The 19,518-nt window shown below is 41.9% G+C and overlaps 1 protein-coding gene across 12 annotated transcripts in view; it reads right to left on the bottom strand.

The window, feature by feature from the left end:
* GPD2 (glycerol-3-phosphate dehydrogenase 2) overlaps nucleotides 1-18,841 on the bottom strand; it is a 118,636-nt gene extending 99,795 nt beyond the window's left edge. For 2 of the 12 annotated variants that reach the window (XM_043524797.1, XM_027819011.3), the window contains exon 1: nucleotides 18,413-18,729. The gene's annotated coding sequence lies outside the window, so the exon portion shown is untranslated. Of the gene's footprint in view, nucleotides 1-2,998; nucleotides 3,004-11,310; nucleotides 11,323-12,035; nucleotides 12,222-17,701; nucleotides 18,221-18,256 lie in introns of those variants that run through there. The other 10 variants (XM_043524794.1, XM_043524798.1, XM_027819013.3 and 7 more) reach the window with 9 other exon arrangements.
* Between the last annotated feature and the right edge of the window lie 677 nt (nucleotides 18,842-19,518).

Here is a 19,518-nt window from a genome sequence, read left to right as displayed (position 1 = left end):
AGACAAATCCGGCTACTATTTAAAATGTAAAAACTAAGGGGATGAGACAGTCATACTGTTAATACCTCTACAAACATTATTTCTTTCCTGCCCTTACCCAGCATATGCTTAAATCAGGAATGTTGTAGGTGCTATGGGAATCACTGGGTCGCTGTCAGGGGTAGGCTAAATAGGATGGCACCTAAAATTATTTATTTATTTATTTTTAAAAGGCTGCTCCTGCCTGGCCCCACCTTAGCTACCAGCTGGAATATCTCCTTTTAAGGGTACCCTAGCACTGCTCCTTTGTGAATAGCAGCATACTGACCAAGATCGGGAACCACCACACCGGTATGGCTCTGGCCCAAGCACCCTCTCCCATCAGCTTCCTGACACCACCACCAGAACCACCACCACCACGATAATAGTGGCTTAGTGCGCCAAAGTACCTAGTGCTGATCCTGGAGCATTGGCATCTCAACACAGTTCCTTACTGCAGATTCTTGAATGCACTGAACGGCCAGATTTTGTGAGAATTATCACATGCTATCCAATAAAGCAAATTTCACTCATCTATTATTTTACCAAAAAAAAATGCATCTTCACGTATTTAAGAGAATTAATTTTACCACTGATTTATGAAGAAACAGTCCTGCAAAAACAGTATACACCCAAATCTGAAAGATTGTGAAGCCTTTTCTAGTATCACCATCAACACCTTCATACAACTTGCTCCATAACTATTTAGTTCTTAAGTTAAAAGCTTATATGTATTTGGAAAGAGGATGATTTTAAATGCTAATAAAGGACCACCTTAATTGCTGCAGATACACATTATATGTAAAACCACACTGAAGCATCCAATTATGATTTTTTGCTTGATATGAAACAGTGGTTTTCAACCTCTGGGGATACACAGGCTATGTCAAAGATTTCCAGAGGGATCTGCACCTCCAGTTTTTTAGGGGTCTGCAAATGAAAAACGGTTGAAAACCACTGCTATAGAACTACTGGTGTGAGAAATTTACACTTTGTATAGTATGTATGCTTCTTAAAGATACCTTGATATCTCAAACTAGGCTGCCAACGAAAGACTACCTTTTACTTTCATGGCAATTAAACTCTTTTGTATCAACACCCCTAAATCACAGAGCAGATTACCAATTTACATGTAATTAGGGTGACCAGATAGCAGGTGTGAAAAATTGGGACAGAGGGTGGGGGGGTAATAGGAGCCTATATAAGAAAGAGCCCCAAATATCGGGACTGTTCTTATTATATCGGGACATCTGGTCACCCTACATGTAATACTTCAGGGAACAGAATACTCCTAGAAGACCAACTACTGAAATAGACTGTATGGGCTTCTCCTCACTGCTAAAAATGATGTTTTTAAAAAAACCTTGGGGTAACCAACATGCATGAGTTTTCCTGAGGTAAAAGACACAGTGAAGACCAGGCACTTCTGTTTTACTGTGAGGTATATTCATGGAGGTCAACCTTATACCCCCAACCTGGAGTGGATCTCTGCAACTTTATCTCATGGGAAAACAAAAATGCCTGATCTTCACTGTGTTTTTTTCCCTCAGGATCACCCCAATGTCTGAAAAGGAAGCGGGGGAGGGGAAGCATTTTTTACTCCAGAGAAAGAAAGGCAAGCTGTGTGTGTGTGTGTGTGTGTGTATGTGTGTGTATATATATATATATAACATAACAGGAACAGAAATTGTTTAACAAACTATGATCTTCGCATGATGCCCTGTCATTAGCAATCGGCCAAAGGAAGTAACAATGCCCTATAAACACCAACTGAAAGCAGAGTGGTCTATATAGGGGTGCACACACAGACACAGTAAACAGTGTTCTAAAGTAAGGGCTATCATGGGCCCAGATAGGGGCAGATGACCCAAGAGGCATGACATGAGAATTACAAGCATTTATTGAAATCAGAAAAATAAACTAGGCATTGCAAAGAATCATCTGACAGTAGATGATGTATAAAGTTTTGTACACTTTTTAGCACATACACATTAAAAAGACATCTATTGCAAATTCTGAGAGAAAATTTTATTCCTCTCCAAGTTTGAGATAGTTAAAAAAGTTATTGACGGCACAAACAATCTATCTGTATTAATTTTAAAGGACTACAAAAATAAATCAGTTACTATACAAGGCACACATTGCAAAATGGACATAAAGTTATGCAGTCAAACAGGTTTATTCCACTATATTCCAAATATTTCAAACAGTTAATAGCATGAGCAGGAACCTGGAATGCTGTAATTTGACTAAAGACTTGAAATCATAAACCGCCACTAAGTGTCTTGTTCTTAATCTCTTATCCAAATGCAAATTATACCAGCATAACAGAACCACCCTAAGATCTATGATCTTGATCCAAAGTCCAATGTGGTCAATGGGAGTCTTTCCATTGACTTCTACATGGCTTGGATCGTGCTTAAAGAATAACTGAGGAGCACTGAAATTCTTCAGAGCCAGCCTGTAACTAGTTATTTGTATTATGGTACACATAGTTCAATCTGTCACACAAAGGGTTAAGCAAAACATGCAGAATGTAAAGCATCCTGCTGAGGGAACTAGTTTAGGATCAATAAAAATTCACAGGGACAATAATTCAAACTTACAGCTACTGGTAGAGCTCCAAATATATACATATATATTAACATTTACAAGGAAATAAAAAAACAAAACAAATGAACATAAAAGGGAAAATATATTCAGGTTATTTAGCATACAGGACAAATTTATATTTTTAACATTCAACTTCCAAAAATAAGGAGGTGAAATAATGTAACTTTTTCCAACAGAAAATAAAGTAAACCAAAATACTTATTAACCTTTCAGCAGTGCAAAAGATACCAGCTGAAGCTGAATTCCACTTTTGATTCTTCTTTAACTACTACACCGAAAAATTAAAGATGTCCCTCTCTGCTATGTATACATCTCATTTAATAAGGCTAGCATCTTCCCCAGTGGTTCAAAATGTATAAGATATCACAAAGCCTTCTGAAACAGCATGAGAAATTGTGTTCTGCTACCAGTAATAATAATACCACCTCTCTCTTCTATAGTGCTTTTCAATATATAGATCTCAAAGCATTTTACAAAGGAGGTCAGTATCATTATCTCTATTTTACAGATGGGGAAACTGAGGCATAGAAAGCCTGCCCACGGTCACTGAGTAGACTAGTGGCAGAGCCAGGAACAGAACCCACATCTCCTAAGTCGTCTACTCTATCCATCAGGCAATACTGCCAAGACAACTGGGGATGGAAAGTTCTTGTTTTGCCTTCACTTTCAAGGAGCACTGCGACAAGTAGCTTCAGAACAAAATAAGATGTATCAGATTTATTTTAATTTGTGTCTTTGGGTCGGAGGCGCCCTCTTTCATGCACATATGTACTTCAAAATGCAAAGACAGATCCAAAATACATAGGGGAAAGTTGTCAAACTGATTAACTACCATTGTTTACTAGCCTTGTACACAAAAAGCCAATCAAAAACAAAACACAAATACAAGTTTTCTACATTTTCTTTCATTGACTTCAAACTTCTTCAGGGTTTAAGTAAGCAAGTCCTTAATGAATGCATCCTTAACAGGGATGATTCTTCCAAGTGAATCCTTAAACCATGTGATAAAAACCAGACTGGATGCAAAGAGAAGAGAATCTTTCTTCCCTATCTCAGGGTCTATTTGCAACCAAAACTCCCTCCCGTTTTATTTGTGCCTTTCCGCAAACCTCAGCCACAACAAAGCTACTGGAGCTCCTTTAATGGATGAGTTCAAGCCCTGCTATTCTTAGCCACTCGAACAGCTACACATGAATGAAGGGGAAGGAGTTAAGTGAGCTAAGCTGTGGCCTCAGCTCTGCTCAGCAAAACCACAGCAGGTCTGGTGTCCAGAAAAGAGGCTACACACCATGTCCACAACAACTTCAGCAACATGAGACAAGGCCAGCCTCTTGAACTCTGCCTCAGTTCTAATCCAGCTCATTCTTTCTCCAGCCAGTTAGGGCAGTATCTGGTAGTCCAGAGCCGTGGTTCTCAACCAGGGGCACGTGCACCACTGAGGGTACTCAACTAGATCAGTATTTCTCAAACTGTGGGACTGCAGTCCCCAAGGGGGTCCACAGGATGGGTTTAGGGGGGTTGCAAATGCAGGCCAACAGTAGCGGGTGGCAAGCAGGGCTTCAGCCCTGAGCAACAGGACTTGGGCTTCAAACAAAGCTCACCAATTAAAAACAGACTCAATTATCACACTGACATATAAGTACAAAATTTACATTCCAATTAATTTATTTTATAATTATATGGTAAAAATGAGAAAGTATGTAATTTTTCAGTAACAGTGTGCTGTGACACTTTTATGTCTGATTTTTGTAAGCAAGAAGTTTTTAAGTGAGGTGAAACTTGGGGAATGCAAAACAAATCAGACTCCTGAAAGGGGTACAGCAGTCTGAGAAGGTTGAGAATTACTGATCTAGAGGCAGTGAAGGACTCAGGCTAGATCTGGCCATGCAACTGGCTAAAGCACTGAGCAGGGACTGAGCTAAGGCCCTTACTCAAATTTGACTCTAGCCACCCAGCTGCACTGTAGAATGTTTGTGCCCAGCAAGCATTGCACAGGCCACTTCAATACTGCATGATCCCCATGAGAGTGCAGCCAATTTAACACTCAGTAGTTAGTGAAATCTAGCTCCACAGTGTTTAGTGTCTAGATTCCGCCTTTGTCTTTCTTCTGTGCCAACATTTTCCATCTTCCCTTATTGAATAAATAATTCTGGTCTACAAGGGTCAAATTCTGTCCTCAGCTAAGAATAAGAAGCCCCCTTTGAAGTGACTGGCAGCTGGGGAGACTTATCCAAAGTACAACTTTACTTCAAGACAGTAATTAGTTTCTAGTAACTGTACGTGAGTTCAGGGGATGATACCACTAGCACAAAGGTTTTTATTTTAGGTCGTGAGAGGATTTGAGGTCACATCCACAACTAACAGGATACCAGGACTTTGATCCTTAGGTTCAAACTGCTTAGTAGTTCGAGCACTACGGAAAATAAGATCGAAGAAGACTCTACTTAAGTCGAAGTCCAGAGACTTCAGGCTAACAGATGGATAAAAACAGTAAAGCTTGGTAGTAAGTGTGAAATGCTCTATACACTGCCATCAGACAATGTTTGAGATGTAAAACCCATGAAGAGACGTAATCCAATCTGTGATGTTTTGTATTGAAGAACTATATGAGGCTATTACCATGGAATCAGGTTGCCTTGCATTCCATTTTAAATCAGCATAACTAATAAAAAGTGAGTCTCCCAAATAGATGACTCAAAAATAGACACAATCCATGTAGACTGTTGTGATAATGATTGTTACTATAAATTGTCATTGGTTTTAATAGCTGTGCCTATTTTTTAATATTGTTTTCATTTCCTTTAAAGAAATGTTCAAGTGAATTTAAAATGGTGAGAAATTCCAGACTGATGTCCCTATAGACTGAGCAGGCATAGACAGTGTAAGCTTTCTCACACTGCCCTGCCAACATGCTTCTGCCCTGACCTGCAGTTACTACCCCAGGTTCCCTGCCTATTCAGTCTTTAGCCTTTCCAATGAGACTGCATTACTATGTTGCCAGTTGTGATGGTGGACAGGCAGGAGTGAGACAATCAACCTATGACTGTTTTGTCTAATTTAACAGAAGTTTAATGAAGTATTATCATGACTCAAGGGTAATCCTACATATTAACGGCTGTTTGCAGTCATCCCCGTGAAGGAAATACCCAGCAAGTAAAAAGGGGGGTTAAAAAATAATCTATTACATGTGCTGAATAGATAAGAAAAAATGTTTATCAAAAAAGTTGATCAAAACATTATTTTACATTTAAAAATAACTGATTTATTAAACAAAGGAACTATTTATTATCTGTAGTTAATAAACTTAACTGATTATTTCTGGTCACCATGTCCTTCAAGATTTTAGAACCAGTAGATTTCATCATCTCACTCCTTGTTGTTTATTCATAGATTGGAAGATGAAAACAAGCTTTCCTACTTTTTTCACGGAGGAGAGAGGATTCTTAACTTGAATGAATGAGTCAGTTAACTGAATTAGCTGAATAAACTGTAGTGAAGAAAATATTCTCTCTACAATTGCTGTCAAAAGCTAGCTTAGCACTTCATACTCTAGTTCCAAGTGCTTACCAAGTGCCTTCCACCAGGTCAGTGGTTTGACTCTCTTTAAAACTTGGCAGCAAATATGTACTACTAAATTCTTTTTGCATTTAATTTAAATTTTAATAAATAACTAATAGTTAAATAACTATTTAAAATAACTATTTAAATTAAATTTGAAATGACAACCTATTAAATAATTTTTAATAAAGCTGTATTTGATTTCAATCTAAAAATCTCATTTTTTATTTTTTTTATCCACCCTGATTACTATGATCCTAACATTTACCCTTTAGCATCAGCCATTTTTTCCAGCCAAATAAACACTATAGGAGGAAGTTGAGAGATATAAAAATTGTCTTGTTTATTCCAAAACTGGACATAGATCTGCACAGCCAAACAGACACCACCCTTTCAGTAATTTCACAAGAAGTAATTATTTAGGCATGTCAGGGGAGGATTTCAATTTTCTAAATTAGTTCCTCATCTGTAAAGCTGATGAGCACCTGCAACTCCCATCCAAGTCAGTGGGAGTTGCAGGTGTTCAACATCTTTTGGAATCAGACCTTTAATTAGCACATATGGGCTCAGTTTATGAAGCTAACACTAGTCTTATAGCAACATGTATAGCAAGATAATTTTCTAACAGGGCAAAAACAAATCAGGATGTAAGCATATGTACTCTGTTTGGATAGGCACCCAGTAAATAAACTACAATTAAAGGTGTTCGCTAAAGTTATTAACATTAGCCTACACTTTCTAGGCGGATGATCGCTGGACATTTTGAAACTGCACTGAGAAAAGTAAGTGTTTTGTGTGGTGATGTTTTTTAAAATCAAACCAGTTAAACTAGATTAGGAATTGACTACCTTAGGGACATCAATACACATTTTAAAGCCACCCCTTTTGTTGCTTTATTGTAAAATTTTAGCTAAATGTAACTAGTTAACTTGAAAATAATTTTTTTTGGTGTGAAATAATGCCTTTTGGTATTTTGGAAAAAAACCAATTATTTGCAGGGATTCAAGTGAGATCTGAGGTACACTCTTCATTGCTGTGAACTGAGGGCAGAAGCCATGCAGTGACTTTTTTTCCTTTTTAATTGAAAGGGGGTTGCACTTGGACACTAGGGAGGGAAGCAGCTTGACATTCAGCTTTAAAAGAAAAGCCTGAGACTTTTTAAAGGCAAAATTACAAACATTTCCCTCCTCACTCCACATCCCCCATGAGTAAGACCTGAAGTAGTGGGAGGGATTATTTCGCATCAATCTTGGGCTCCTTTTTGTAAGTTCAGAATATTTCTCAGTCTAAAACAATATCTTCTTTTAAATGTTAAATTCACTAAAATGAATACAAAATGTTAATTTATTTTTACTGTTATGTAGATTTTTCTATAACTTATTTTCCTGGGCTCATCTTTCATTCTGCTGATATCTGTTCCGTCTTCCTCTTTGACAGCATGTTTTTTTCCCCCTTTTCTCTGATCTGCCTCACTATTAGTTTTTTTTTTTTTTTTTCAATCTTTCATCTAATGTTTGTTTTATTTCCCTCCCTTCCCATGTTATCTTTTCACTCTCTTCATTAAGTTGTTCCCCATAAACCTGAAAATGTAACAGGGGTTGGGGGGTCAATAACTTGTGTCCAGTTATTCAGGGCTATACAATGCATGATTGTCATAAGAGCCCAATCCTGCATTCGTATTACATGAATGGTCCCACCAATGTCACACCCCAATGGTCCCCTCCCTCAAGGGGTCCCCCGGGGAAGGCAGATCAGCATTGTATATTGCTAACGCTGTTGCAAGCATCGCAAAGCATTTTGGGGAGGGTCAAAGGTGTGAGTGAAGAGTGAAAGATTCTTTTGCAAGCTGCAAGAGGCCAAAGGGGGAAGGAGAAAGAGAGCAGAGAATGGGTTAACTCAACACTGCAGCTAGCAAGATCAGTCCAACAATAAGACAATGGCCCCAGCCCAAGGACACTGCTCACAGCTGAGACCTGGCTGACAGCGGAGAAAGACGGGGGCGTGAATGTGCCCAAGCAGCCATAAGAAAGAAAAACCCAACTGCACAGACCTGCAAAGCACCGAGGCCAGCAAAGAAGAAAACAAGGTCTAAGACTGCAGAGATTGAAAACACCAGCGAGACGACAAGAGGGGGAGCCGAGCCTTGCATCCCTGGAGCCGGGGTGTTTTGAGAAAACTGAAGACACCATGGAAAGCTGGTTTGGACTGGCACAGAGGGCACCAGGAGCAGAAGTCCCTGAACGAAGCACCAAGGAGCCCAGGAATTAAAACCCTCCTGAGAGCTGGAGCAACTTGAGATCACCATGGACCTGGATGACCGTAAACACAGGACAGAACTCCCGTTCACCCTTCCCCCTCTTTTTCTTATGTTACACCCAGGCCTGGCCAGCCTCATGTAGTGCGTGTGAGAGTATGAAAGTGGGTTAGGGCTTGGGGCACTAACACTTTCTTCCTTCCTCTAAGTGACGTGGGGAACCCCCCAGCCAGCACTCTCTGTTATATTATTTTATCAATAAAGCTTTAAAATTTAGATACTTGTTGTGTTACGTCATCTCCTCCCTTAACGATCCTGTGGCCTCAGCCTGATCACCTGATGCCTCACGCAGATTGGTAACAGAAATCTGTCACACCAACTTCAAAGGCACACTCACTTGCGTAAGGATTAGTTACATAAGAAAATATAGTAAGATCTAAACTCATCTATACTAATAGATTAGAAGACCTATCTTTTTAAGGAAAAGAGAATGTAGACAAAAGCTCAGGAAGAGGCAAAACAAGAATCTCTGGAAACCTGCCTACCAGCATTCAAATAAACACCACAACAAGCCATACAGATAAAACTAAATAGCAAATTGTTGTTTGAGTTGCATGAAAACCCTTGCTTTGAAACAGCCAAGAAAGACATTTACATTTGAAAATAAGAACCAATTTTCTAAGCTGATATTGAAAACAGTGCTATTCTTCAACTATACTTATGAGAGAGATTTTAGAGGGTAGAAAACAGAATAGCAAAGAACTGTTTGAGTGGAAATTAGATAAAATGTACTTAATGTTTTCATATAGGAAACGGATCTACCAAAAGATGGCTTACCTTGGTCTCCTCTACCCCTAAAATTTTCCAACTCCCTTCTAATCCCATCAGCTTGCCTTGCCTTCCCTTCCCTCCCAACCATTCTCTCCCCTGGTCACAGACACAGAAGTCTCATCAACTCTCCTCCTCTAACCTCTACACCAGCCTAATGATGTCATCCCATCTCCTGTTCTCCCTCACACTCATTCTCATCACTTGCCATGCAAAGCTCCTTAATCATTTACTCTTCTCTGGTTCTTCCCTTCCTAACACAAACATGTTTTAGTCTCTCCCATCTTAACAAAAAGCCAGAAAAATAAACAAAACAAAAAACTTGATTCTGCATGACTCCCCAGCTACCTTCCCATCTCCCTTTCATCCCAAAGCCCCTTTCTACAACTGCAGTTTGGAGTCCCTCTACCCCAATTCCATTCTAGATTCTCTACTAACTGGTTTCCTCACCTTGCTGTCAACTGAAACTGCTCCTTCCAAAACCTCTAATTACCTCTTTTAGCCAAATCTCCATTCTCCTTCACCCATCAGCCACCTTTGACACAGTCAACCATATCCTTCTTGAAATCTTGACCTCCTTTGGCCTCTATGACTCTGTCCTCTCCCGGTTCTCCTCCCACCTCACCAATTTCTCCTTCAGCATGTCCTTCAGAGGATCTTAATCTCCCTCCCTCCCCCACTCCCCATTTTTTGTCTGGATTCCACAGGGCTCTATTCAGGACACCTTTCTTTACTCCCACTATACTTTATCTCTGAGTAATCTCATCCATAAACCAATTCAACAACATCTGTATGCTGACAACATACAGCTCTCTCTCTCCATAGCAGACTGGTCGTTTTCTGTCCAAACTAAATTTTCAGCACATCTTTCTAACATCTCCTCACGGATGTCTAGCTGTCAGCTCACACTCAGCATGACTAAACCAGATCTCTATCTTCCCATCTCCCAATCCCTTCCCAACACCAACATTCTGCCTGTCACTCAGCCCCATAACCTAGACATTATCTTCTACTCAGACCTCTCTCTAGGTCTTCACACCCAGGCTATATATAACTCTCTCACATTCTTTCTGTATAACATCTCTAAAATATGGCCTTTCCTATCCATCCGCACATCTAAAACTCTCATTAGGTCACATCTCCATTTCTTCAACATCCTTTTCTCTGGCACTGACAAATGCAACCTTGCTCTGCTCATATCCTTTCATAATGCAGCTGCAAAGATTATTTTTCTAGCCCGCCACTTGACCACACGATCCCTCTCTTTGCATCCCTCCAGCAGCTCTCGTCTCTATCCCAAACGTAAGCAACTTATTTTCACTTTCAAGGCCCTTCACAGCCTATCCCCTCCCTGCCTATCACCTCTCATTCAGTATCAAGAGCTAAGCGATTGGCATGCCTATAGCCCAGTGGTTCTGGCCGCCACTTCCACAGCTCCCATTGGCCTGGAGCAGCGAACCACGGCCACTGGGAGCCGTGATCGGCCGAACCTGCGGATGCGGCAGGTAAACAAACCGGCCGGCCCGCCACGAGCTTTCCCTGCACAAGCGGCGGAACAAGCTTGGGAACCACTGCTATAGCCTATCGTGCTATTGTCTTATTGTTTCCTTGTATTCCCTCAACAGTCTCTATAGGTATCTGTTGTCTCGTCTTATACTTAGATTGTAAAGTCTTTGAGACAGGGACTGTCTTTTTGTTTTGTGTTGTACAATATGTAGCACAAAGGAGCCCTAGTCATAAGTCAAGGCCCCAAGATGCTATGATAACACAAACAAACAACAAACAAACAATTAATGATAGATTGATCCTGAAGACACATTAGTGGTTAGCCTTCCATGGAGCATTCAGTACATTAATTTTCAGGACACTAATTCAGAATGCTAACAAAGCAACGCAGCATATCATTATTATATAAATGGGAACATTTTTAACACCTTTATAGAAATTGTACAGTAATAATCCAAAACACAGAATTCTGTACCATTACAGTAGTACTCAAAAAATAGATTTTTCATTTATATATTTTATTATATAAAGACAGGAATTTACTATTAAAGACATAATAGTTTAGATGACACTAAGTTATTAGGAGGGCCTACTTCAAGAATCCTAAAAGTAACTACTGTGCTTACACATGTACGAATATATATGCAGCAACTGGAGCTTATCTGAGCTTTAATCTGATATGAAAATAAAATGTACAAGGGAATGCATGAAAATATAGAAACAAGGACATAGACACTTGACTGTGTCCTTAACTGTCAAACCTAGATATCACACACTAAGTAAAAGTTAACTAATCTTCAGTCATTGCCCCTTACTGCTGAACATTTATGATAATATATTACCTTCTCCATAAACCACTGAGATATAGCACAGCTCTGTTTGGCTAATACTGGCTAATATTTTGGCTAATATTATAATAGTATAATAAAAATATACTATTGCCATTGAATATACTATATGCCCAATCTGTTCCTTAATTAGTAGTAGAAACATGCCCCATTTTGTCATGGCACATTCGTTGTCCTGCCTGTGTTGTCCTCCTGGTCTTCCACTGCTCTGCCCAGCCTCCAACTCTTTCCCAGGTGAGGTGACACAGCCCTCCATGCTAGGCCACACAACAGCTCCACTCCTTCCCAAGTCCAAAATGCAGCTGCAAACATCTAGACATGGAGTCTACCCAAAAAAGTCTAGTACAAGACTTCCACCCACTGAAATCCACAATATACATGAAAAAATAAAATAAAAACTCATCCCTTACCTGGAAAGGGCCCTGTTAAGAGCAGTCTTCCCAGTTCTTAGCCCCAGCCAACCTTCTCTCCTCACAGAAAGAGCTCAAAGTCTGCTCTCCCTCCCACTAAGGCAGCACCTGAGCTGGGTTCTCCCTTTTTAACTCCTCCCTCAAAGAATGACACCAGCTTCAGATGCCACAGCATGGGGCTGATTTGCCCTCTATTAGCCTAACAACCCTTGCTGCCTAATATGATATTTGTACACTCCATCATCACATGGTGTCATACAAATGAATATGTAGCCCTCCAGGTACTGTACCTACTGTTTTAGGATTTATCTAGAATTGGGAAATTTGCACCAGTGTGACTACATCAGTGTACAGGTTTCAGAGTAGCAGCCCAAATAATGTAGATAAACTCCATGAGTGCATGCCCCATCTTACATTGGTGCTGTATAGCTACATTGGTGCAAAAAAGCCCTGCATAGAAAGAGCCTGTGATGGAGTGTTCACCCACACCAGTCTTTAAGGGGTTAAGGTATGCTAGATGGGCCAATTAGCCACATAGGTTGCCCCTGGAGGGGAGCTAAGGATCAATAAGGCTTAATTAAGGATGAAGCTTACCTGGGCAGAAACAGGCAGGGATTCAATAAAACTAAGAAGCAGAGAACAGAAAGGCCTTGCAGGGGGTATAGGGGCTAACTTCATAGGTGCTATGGGGCTGGAGCACCCACCAGCAGTCAAGCTCCCCGCCCCAGCTCACCTTCGCCTCCTCCCCTGAGCATGCAGCGTCCCTGCTTCTCCTCCCAGCACTTGCCACTGTGAACCAGCTGTTTTGCGGCATAACAAGCTGTAGGTAGGTGGGTAGGGGGGAGAAGCGGGAACGCAGTTGCTCAGGGGAGGAGGCAGAGAAGAGGCAGGCCTGGGGTGGGGACTTTAGGGAAGGGGTTGGAATAGGGGCAAGGCTGGGGCAGGGACTTTGGGGAAGGGGTTGGAATGGGGGCAGGGTAGGGGTGGAGTCAGGGAGGCAGGGGACTTCAAGCACCCACCTGCACCAGGAAAAGTTGGCACCTATGGCAGGGGGAAATAGTCAACAGGAGGGATGTTGGTTAGAGATTACAGGGTTGGAGAAGTAGCTACAGAGCAGAGGAATCTCTGACAGGTAGTAAACCCAGAGGTGTGAGAGGACAGAGAGGAAGTAAAACAGAGCTCAGAGAAGTAGCAGCTAAGTCTAGAAGTAGATCATAGTTGCAGAGCATAGGATCTCTGCGCTAGAACCTGTAACAGAGGGAAGGTCTAAGTTCCCCTACCAGAAAAGTGGCACAGCCTTGGATGTAGAACAGAGAATTGACTGGAACAGCAGAGGGACAGCTTACCTAGAAAGACACTAATGGCCATCCCTCCCATCCCCTGAAGTGGAGAATTAAAGTGACCTGGATGGAGGGACAAGTAACAAAAAAGATTACTACCAAGAGTCCTAGAAGGTGATATCAAAACAATGGGCCGAGCAACTGCTGGAAGGGACGTCTGATCAGTGGTGAGCCAATCCCCAGATAAGCCATGAGTCAGTGCAGGAAGTAGTGAACCCTGCTACAAAGCCTTACGTACATGCAGAGCAAACATCAGAGAACGTACCTCTCCCACTCAGCTAGCTAATGTTGTATTATTTGAATAGTTAGAAAACTGGGGCAAATGTGGCAGTATTAGGTCCATAAATGTGCAATGTTTCAAATGTTTCCTCAGTGGAAAAAAATCCTCCTGCAATGTAAGTTTTTAAAAAAATTAAATAATACATTCATTTTTGTGGTTTAAAATTAATCCTCATCTACACATTCACTGACATGAGAAGCAGAATTAGACAAACATTTTCGTCCCGACAAACTTTTATGTACAAATGAGTCTTTTGAAGGCAAAAAAAACTTGGTCATTGAAAATTGCATAATGAATATACTTGGTTATGTAATTATGGATGATGCAACTTGAGGCCATTTTTGAAAATATGAGCCAAATCTTTAGCTAGTGTAAACTGGTAATTTAAGCCAGTGGAATTATGTTTACAACCACTGAGGATCTGGCTAGTCTCTTCATAGCTATATAAATAATCTGACAATGTTGAAGAATTCAAGGATCTAATAGCATGAAAATGACTTATAAATAAAGAAAATGATAGTTCTTATCAGCTTTGTCACTCTCGGTGAGCAGAACAGATTTTTTAAAGAGTGAAACAAAATTAAAACGGTTGTATTAAAATGTGACTGAGATACCGTTTATCGGATAAGTCGTCTTCTTCCTCTTTCTTGCCATTTCCCTATTTGGAGTCAGCAACTTGTATAGCCTTCTTCCAAACTCATGCTTGTATGCCTGGCTGTTATATAATTGGTCTCCCTAAGGTCCACTGATAGCTGGTCAATGTTCTGAGACTTTAGCCTTCCCCTTAATCATCTTCCATCCATGATCACTACCAATATAACTCCTGGGTCTCCACTAGATATGCCCACACTAACGTAGCCTCACCTCTCTCAATTTGTCTTCAGTTGAGACAACCCACATTAGGTCCCCCACAACCTCATTTTGTTTCCTATCACAGAGTGTCCAACCATTTGACCATCTCAACATCTTCATTTCCGTGTTGGAGAGCACACTCATTTCTCTTCTTGTGGCTGGGCAAGTCTCTGTTCTATACATATAGGATTGGTCAAGTTACAGTTTTAAACACTCTTCTCTTTTAACTTTATTGGCATCTTTTTATCACAGAGACATCTCCTGCCATTTGTACCAACCAGAGTGGTACAATGCTGGGCATTACTCAGGAGGGTACCATATTCAGCAACCATTGATCCTAGGTATTTAAATTCTCTTATCTGATAAGTGCTATCTATAATACTACCAATCAGTACTCAGAAGATGGGCCTAACTAGCCTAAGATGACAAACCATATAGCCCCTGTGACAATCAGCTAAGTGGAATCTATACATATTCACACACGGGATCATGGAATGAAAGACCCAGCAAAATGCACAGAGCCCATGAAAGTAACACAGTTACAATTCCAGTGGAAAGTCAAAGTCTGAATTTCCTGACCTCAGACAATTTAAATCTCAAATCTGTTGCATTCATTATTTTAACATATACAAAATTAATATATAGCATCAATGATACCTCTTATATGTTCAAGAATTTTCCTAGGATGGACCACATCTAAACAGAGAGACTATCTCGTGGAGAAACTCTCCTGCCATTTGCAATCAAACACCTCCCCTTTCATTTATAATCACATAACTGTCTTGTAGCAACTACAGTGGTCATTACGTGGGAAAGTAATATTAGGAAAGTATTTAATATAGTTTAGCTGTTTTTTAAAGTGACTTCGTAGCTGGAAATAAGGAAAGCCAGCACAATATGACCAGCCATCTTTCTGAAGACTGCCAGCAACTATTCTCAAACTTTGATCCAAAGAGAGTGTGTATGGGTATATATGTGATGACGGGGGAGAGAGGGGGAGAATATAAGAAAAGCATCTGTGATAAGTATGGGTAAGAATCACAAAGTAGAATGAGTCTGAGACCAGTGTCACTACTGCAATAATATTTGTACAAGAGGTATCCACGGCTTGACAATTTCAGTCACCAGAGACAAGGAAACTCTCCCTCATAAATTAGGAACCATAAGAATTAAGATTTTATATAAAAATAACCTGCCCCTTATGGTCATGAAGATGAATTTCCAAATGTAACAGTGTTGTCTGAGTCTACAAACAGAACTCCAGTGCCCTGCTACTTATTCAGTGCTTTTTCAAACAGCATTAGTGTGAAATTGGTATGAGGATATTGAGTAGAAGCAGTGCAAATGCCTAGTCTTGTCAATTTCATTCTGTTGCTGCTTGAGAAAGCTCTAAGCAGCAGCAGTAGGCACTGGAGTTGAGAAACAACAACAAAAAACAGGACAGAGGATGGAGAAAATGCAGCTGCTAGGGGAAAAGAAACAATTATTTTTGCCCCAACAGTGGAGAACAGTGAGAGTTCAAAGACAGAGACAGATCCTACTTCTTATCAGCAGCCCGGGGTACAGGGCTAGCTTCAAGTTTATCTTTAGTATCATCCTCTACGTAGGTTTAGTCCTAAGGAAGGTAGATCTGATAAATTTTTCAAGCCTTGGGAAACAGCTCATATAATTGAGGGTGTGTCCTAATGGCCTTCACACAGGACACTTCCCTAGCAGCTAGTGGCTGGATAGAAGAGAGAAAAGCTCAAGGAACTCCACCTGGTCATTAACTATACAGAAATACCCATCTCAAAAGATTTTATTCCATAAAAATCTTTTTTAAAACTCAAATTAAAAGTAATTCCCTTTATTTTCAAAAGTTCAGCAATGTTACCATGGATATGGTATTCTGTGGCCAGTATCCATCTTCCTAGAAGTTAGATTTGTATGGTATCCAATAGGAAAGCAAGACTCAATCAATGTTCCGCTATGTTTATTAGTTTGTTATAGAACATTTATTTTTTGTCAATTAGAATTTTCCAAAAAAAAAAGGTGCAATATATATAACAGACATTTTCAGTAGTGACACCACCTTAACTATAGTAGAATGCTTCATTAGCAGAAAAGTTAACCAAACAGATTCCACAATGTTTAGGGAATTGTCTGAAATGTCACTATATAAAACAAGAGCTTCAGAATACTAAGAAATACTCAGTGTACTTAACTACTGGACGAGGTGATGCAAAAAAAGAGGTAGCTACAAGGCACCTTATACAAGTTTGTAATATATCATCAATTTTTAAAATTTAAATGTAACTACTTTCAACTCTTAAGTAACAACTGGAGTTTCTGTTACAGAACACATTCCACTGTGAAATCCCTGTTTAATCGTGTGATCTGAAAGGATGAGTATCCCCAAGAAATTTATAATAATCTATTGGGGTTGTAAAAATGAGAACTTTTGCAAGTATGGGTAAATGCATAAGGATGGTTTATATAACTTTGAGTGATTACACTTAGTTTCATAACAAGTGTATGATCCTGTTCATGGTTTGTTTTTAAAACCACTGAGCAACACTTTGCAGTGCTTCTCCCTCCCTCCCTGGATCCACAACTGTAAATATAAACTTACATCAGAATTAAATGCTGAAGCAAAAAAAGTCACTTGCCGCCTACAAAAGTGTTGACAAGTCCATTACAATTTTATCTAGGAAGCAAGAGGCAATGCAATCCATCGGAGTTATGACACAACAAAATTTAGTAACTGAGTCCTGAAGAAGTTGCCTGGTCGTAGTTTGCACAAGTTAAACCCTTCCTGCCCGTCATGCATAAAAATGCCTTTTGATGATGACAGCTCAGAAAGGAAATGTTTTCACCCTAGCTGTGCTCTTATTTGATTATGCCAAATAACAAGAAGGTGAGGTGGAGTAGTTCCTGCAGCCCAGCCAGGGCAGCAGCTGCTTGGCAATATCGATTGTGCTGCCAAGCCTTGTTTTATTATTTTACATGTACATATAATATTAAATTATTTATCAGATTACTTACCAGTGTTCCCATGAGTGCCCTCTCAAAAAAGCTCTGCCAGCCCACTATATTTAAATGGAGTGAGGTGGTATGCTTCAATTTTTCTCCCCCAGTATCCCTCTATATTATATTACTGACATGAAGGCAACTTAAAGCAAAGCAGCTTTTAAAAAAACAGCACGGACACTTACAAAGCAGGAATTTGCTGGCAAGGAGCCTAGTCAGGCTGTTGCTCCCTGAAACACGAGGAACTGCCCCTTAATACTAGCCGATGCTTCCAGCAAGGTTTTTACCGCCTAGGATGGAAGAGAAGGTGGATGCAGCGGGGCTGATGCAGCTTCCAGCCAGCAGCCTCGGTACCTGAGCCCTCAGCAGCGGCTCGTGGGCTTTCTAGGTACCAGGAAGCGCGGAAATCCACGGGGTTGGGCCGGGGCCGCCGGCTTAACTGGCGTCTCCTTCGCCCAATGGAAGGGCAAAGCGCGGGCAGGCGGCGGACCCGAGGATGAGCTTCTTGCAGCGCTCTGGCGCTGGGCCCGGGCTTGCAAGGAGCACGGCGCAGCCTGTGCTGACAGGCTGCTGGTGCCCTGCACCGTGCCCGGGAGGAGCTAGCGCCACCGAGTGCAGATTAGGGCGCCAGCAGGATAGAGCCGTTACACCTTGCACTATGGCGTGAGCACTCACTAGTGAATCCCCCTTAACACCCCCCACTAGGCCCAGATGCAACCTGATTCTGTGACTATTTATACCTCCCCCGTCGGCCTGTCTTTGTCCGCGCACTGCCTGGAGCTGTTGCCTAAAGGAAGCGAGTCTTCCCCGAGCAGGGAGGGTAGGCTCCCCACTCGGCCCTGTGCAGCACTGGCCCCCGCTGCCCCGGGATGCAGGAATCCGTGCATCTCCCTTACCGTGCTTCTTGCTGCTTCCCAGAAGCTGCTTTCCCTTCTGTACTTGCCCGTCCAGCCCCTAGTTCAACACGCTTCCAGGCAGCACAAGGCGTGTCTTCTGGTAACCAGACACTGAGAAGTAACCTCCTCCTGCTGCTGCTGGAAGGAGCGGCGAGGGGAACAGCGCAGAGCTGTCCCTGCTCTGGCACTGGCGGCGGCTGCTGCTGCTGCGGGCGGGTGCGCGCGCTCTGATCCCCCACGACCTCCTACCCTGGACCAGGGTCTCTGGCCGCAGTGGCCAGTCCTGCTCCCCCACCTTGCGCTGTTTTGTTGGCTCGTCGCTGCTTTTGTCCCCTTGGTGCAATTTGGATTTGCTGCCTCCCCCTTTGGGGCGGGGGGGGGGGGCGCATGGCTTGACGCCCCTTCTCTCCCCTCTCTCTGCTCTCATATGCCCAAGAAGATCCCCACCCCCCTTCTTGGCAACTGAGGGCCTCCTCTCACCGTTTGTTTCCCCTCTGCCCATCCGTGTCTGCCCCTTCCTGAACACTTCTTTCCCCTCCTCCACCTCCCATGTTTGCCTTGAGCTCTTCTCTCTAGCCATCCCCACGCGGCCCGGAGAGGCAGGTCACTAATACTCCCCTAGTTCCCCTGGTTCTTTTGTTTGGACCCTCCTGCCTCCTAGGAAGGAGGGCGGGCTATCGTTTTTGTTAACTGCCCCCATTTTTCTCCCACCACCGTGGCAAGCCCCCACCCTCCCCTATAAGGCTTCTGCCCCTTTGGCCCAGATGAGTCAGAGGCTGAGGGGGAAAGGGGATTCCATGGTCAACACTGTTGTCCTCTCCACTCCATGTCATCAGCCTTCCCTTCAAGGACAAAGTTTCCACTGTCAGCACTTTCTTTTCTTCTAAGGGCAAAGGCAAGGGCCTACCAGAAAGACCTCTTGATCACAGCCACCCCATCTTCGGGGGCTGGGGTTGCGTCTATCACCACCATCTCCAGATTTTCCACCCACTTCATAAGTCCAGGAGTACACAGTCCTAGGACCATGTGGCTGCAGAGCTACCATCTGCCAGAGCCACTAATTACCAATTTTTCTCTGCCTAGAGCAGCTGATGCCCCTTTCTCAA

This window comes from Chelonia mydas, chromosome 11, assembly GCF_015237465.2.
Source record: "Chelonia mydas isolate rCheMyd1 chromosome 11, rCheMyd1.pri.v2, whole genome shotgun sequence".
Taxonomy (NCBI): Eukaryota; Metazoa; Chordata; order Testudines; family Cheloniidae; genus Chelonia; species Chelonia mydas.
This window is presented reverse-complemented; position numbering and strand designations above follow the sequence as displayed.